Below are 4,662 nucleotides of genomic sequence, written 5' to 3'. Positions count from 1 at the left end.
ATTTTTAGATGGAGGAAGGGGTTGTAACTGAAGTATAAAAGAAACTAAGTGACAACTGGAGTTGTGCTAAATCTGATAGCGCTAGAACTATAACTATGTTCACTTGGGTATCACTAGACAATCTTTCCCTTTTAATGATCCACTCCACTGGTATGGAGCAGCCATTCAACCATGGAACTTTGCTCCTAGATCAACCCCTCAAAATTCTGTAGTACCCAACTTCTAACCGTATTTCTGTAAACTCAGCTTGGTGGAAGGAAGTGGTGGTGTGATTATTCAAGGCGCCACCACACTGTCCTAGCACTTAGGTGTAGTATCATACTAACCAATCCATTAATCTAGTAGATACACTTCATTTACAGTAAGTTCTTTTTTAGTGCAGTAGTTGCATTAAAATCAGTTTTCAAATCTTGATTAAAATTGTACTGACTGGTAGCTGCTCTTATTTTCCTGCAGTGTCCAACTAGGCCTTTTCTATTACAAATAAATTTGCATGAAAAAAATGTTGGAAAAACAATTCATCTTGATTGCATTGATGTTATCCCATAGACTGACACGAACTGAAACTGTTCCCTTGTAGCTCCAAAAGACATCTTATTCTCCTCTCAAGCACTGATACTCCTGGGAGAATTCTGTGCAACTGTTATGTGCACAGAATTTGTATTCCCTGCAGCTTTCTTTGTTTCTCTGCAGAAAAATGACTTTCTGATGGGGCAGCTGCAAGAGTGGTCGTGTGTGGCTCCCTAGCAGTGCAAGTGCATTGTTCTGTGTGCCAGGAGCAGCTAGTGGAGAGAGAAATCAGTGGGAGTGGAGCTAGGGCTGCCTCAGCCAGTGGCGCCTAGCCTGAGCTAGGCTAGGTTGCTAGTCCTGGCTGGGCTGGGGAGGACAGGACTTCCTCTTTACCTGCAAGGAGCAGCCAGGGCTGGGTCAGACCCACCCCCAGAAACCTCTCTGGCTGCAGGAAGCTCTGCATCATCCCCCCACTTCCTGCCTCTATTGCACCTCAGCTGTGGGGAGGAAGGGGGCAGTGTACAGGAAGCTGCTCCCCCAACCCCCATGCAGCTGGACCCACCTCATAGCCAGATCACCCTACCAAGCTTCACCTGCTGTACCCAGAACCTGAACCCAGACCTTAATAAGCCTTACTCTTTGCATCTGGACTCCCACTGTACCCAGACCCTCCCAATAAGCCCCACCTCCCTGCACCTGGACCCCACCCCTGCACTGAGACTACCCCCCACCCCAACAAACTTCACCCCACCTGTACCCGGACCACCCTGACTAGCCCATCACACCCAGATCCCCACCGAACCCACCAAACCAGCCCCTGGACCCTCCTGCTGAGCACTCCAGAACCAGACAACCCCAGCTGAGCCCCAACCACATTCACCTGGACTCCCCTGCAGAGTCCCATTAAGTCTGCACCCCTGTTCATCCAGATCCTCCTGTGATGTTGTACTCTATATGATTTTATGAAAATATGCTAATGAGTTTAAATATGATGTAACTGGAATATGCTTCATTCAAAAGGTCTCTTCTAAGGTATCATTACAAAGTTTATAATCTACTTAGTGTGATCATCCTGTTTGTATAAATGTATCATTCTTGTACATGAAACTAGAAATATGAAATATAATCCTGAGGGCCTATTGTAATTAATGGTGGTTTGGAATCTTGATGATTACCATTAACCAGGACAATTGTCTGCAAATGGCTCTGTTTTATTTGTAAGTCTTCCTGTATTCATGTGTGCTGGCAAGTGGGTAATGAAGTCTTACAGTGACATGTGATCATGTCACCTGAACTGGAATCCATCTTTAACCTGGTGCTTTTCCATGGAGGAGGGGGTGAGAACCCAGAGAGGGACAAAGAATTCCCGCCTTATGCAGAAGATATATAAATGGGAGGAACAGAACAGAACAAAGGGCGCAGCTGTCACGAGGAATCCCTTAGCTACCACCTGAGCTGGAACAAGGGCTGTACCGGGGAAAGGACTGTGCCCAGACTAGGAAGGTGTCCAGTCTGTGAAAGAGACTTATTGAAACATCTCTCAGGGTGACGTTTTTATCTGTACTCAGTAATTGTATTGCTGAATTAGTCTTAGATTAGCATGTTTTGTTTTATTTCAGTTGGTAATTCACTTTGTTCTGTCGGCTACTACTTGGAACCACTTAAATTCTACTTTCTCTATTTAATAAAATCACTTTTTACTTGTTAATTAACTCCCAGTATGTATTAATCCTGGAGGGGGGGAGAACAGCTGTGCACCTCTCTCTATCAGTGTTATGGAGGGTGGGCAGTTTATGAGTTTGTCCTGTATAAGCTAAAAGTAAAATGGATTTATTTGGGGTTTGGATCCCACTGGGAGCTGGACATCAGATCGTTAAAGACAGGAACATTTCTGTAAGTTGCTTTCAGTTAGGCCTACAGTTGTTAGGGGATGTGGTTCAGACCCTGGGTCTGGGTTTGCAGCAGGCACATCAATTGGCCACTCCCAAGGGGGTTTCTGTGATCCAACGTGTCACACCTCCCCCCACCAAGTTGCCTGCACCCAGATTGCCCCACACAGAACCCTACTCCCCCCCCACACAAGCCCCTCCACACTTGGATCCTGCTAGGCTGAACCTGCCTGCCTACATCTTAGCATGGAGGGGCAGGGCCCCAGGATATTTCTGGGACAGGCCTGGTCCTTGTGCTGTGTCTGCGTTGGGTGCAGCTTTAGCACTGAGTCCATATCCAGCTTGGCAGGGGACACAAGGTGATCTCACACCTCTGTAGTCAGTGGCCTGTACTCCCCCTTGCCATGCTGGAGTCTTCACATTTGTTTATTGACAAATAAAACATGCAGATTTTCAAAATGTGTGCAAAATATTTTATTTTTTGGCACAGAATTCCCTCAGGATGCATAAGCAAACTGAAGTGCTTGAAAGGAGGGGTGTGGAGGAGCTTTACTGGAACTGAAACATAGCTTAGGGTGTGTGGAGAATCTAAGCAATGGGGAACAGCATATAATTTCTTAATGCATAATTCCAGCTATAGGAAATCAGACATTCTCCTGCCACATCTTAATATGAAATGCTGGTTCTTAGATGGTTGAACCTAGTATCGTAAACTTTAAGGGGGGAGGGGGCGGAGTAGAAATAATTTGTCATGCAAGTAAAATATTGGGTATGTGGACCTGGTATGTAAGGGGCTGGGCTACCCTAGTCCTAGATTTATTATGGTTTAGAACAGAGGTTTTCAACCTTTTTCTTTCTGAGCCTCCCACCTACAGCCAAGATGATCTAAAAACACCACAGCCCATTTGTGCCACAACTGTTTGTCTACAGATAAAAGCCAGAGCCTACATTAGGGGTAGCAAACAGGGCAATTGCATGGGGCTCCATGCCACAGAGGGCCACATGAAGCCAAGCTGCTCAGCTTTGGCTTCAGCATAGGGACCGACTCCGTGGGTGCTCCAGGGCTGGAGCACCCATGGGGAAAAATTGGTGGATGCAGAGCACCCACTGGGAGCCAAGCTCCCCTCCTCTGCTGGGGGGGGAGTGGGATTGTGGCACCTGGGGAAGAGGCAGGGCCAGGATTTGGGGAAGGAGTTGGAATAGTGGCAGGGGGGCGGAGTGGGGATGGGGACTTTGGGGGCAGGTCCTCATGGAAGGGGTGGAGTGGGTGCAGGGTCGAGCACCTACAGGCCAGGGGAAGTCAGCGCCTATGGCTTCAGCCCTGTTGGTGGGGCTTTGACCAGTGTGGCTTAAGCTTTCTGTCCTGGGGCCCCAGTGAGTCCAATGCCAGCCTTTCTTGGTGGAACCCCTGAAACCTGCTCATGGTCCTGCAGGGGGCCTTGGGCCCCTGGCTGAGAACTGCAGATTTAGAACAAAATGACAACACTCAAACTCCACCAGAGAGGTCCTTCGGGGCCATCTGCCTGTCCCAAGGCAGAATAAAGGAGGAGGGTTGGGTGTGGGGCTAGCAACTCCACCCCGTAAAAAATCAACTTGCTACAGAAACGCCAACAATAGAGACAACAGAGACTTTTATCCTGGAAAAAGAAGGGTCTTCAATTCGAAGATGCATGATGCTGGGTGGTGAAAGCCGTGAGGAAGTCACTAAGCTGATTACCCTTCTTGCAACCAGGAGAGAGCGAATGGCCCAGGATAGAGGACTCTGGAGATCTGTGGTTGGCGGCCCATACGCCGATTGGGGTGACGGGCGTGAGTGAGTGACGACACTCACCTCCTTACAGCAGCTTTTCGCCTACTTCTCCTTCAACTGATGACAAGACGGGTAAGGTCTGGAGTTCACTGTGGCTGTGCAATGCACTGCACCCAGCCAAGCCTTGACCTCACTCTGACCACTTCTCTACCAGTTGCAACTGCAGGCGCAGTGGGCAGGCCTAGCTCCGGGCTGTCCCAGGGCCAGGGAGCTGCTTGCCCCAGTTGCATGTGTTTATAGGCAGGGCTCTGGTGCTGCCAGCACAGGGCAAACAGCACCTGCTTCTGGTAGCCTTGCCAACCCTCCAGGTTTGTCCTGGAGCCTCCAGCAATTAAAAATTAATCTTCAGTTACAGACTGTCAGGTGATGAAACCTCCAGGAACACAAAATTGAGAACCCCCCTGAGGCCCTCTGCCTGACTGGCCCAGCCCCTGCCCCTCCCCCTCCCCCTCC

The sequence above is a fragment of the Chelonoidis abingdonii genome, chromosome 24, assembly GCF_003597395.2.
Source record: "Chelonoidis abingdonii isolate Lonesome George chromosome 24, CheloAbing_2.0, whole genome shotgun sequence".
Lineage (NCBI taxonomy): Eukaryota > Metazoa > Chordata > Testudines > Testudinidae > Chelonoidis > Chelonoidis abingdonii.
This window is presented reverse-complemented; position numbering follows the sequence as displayed.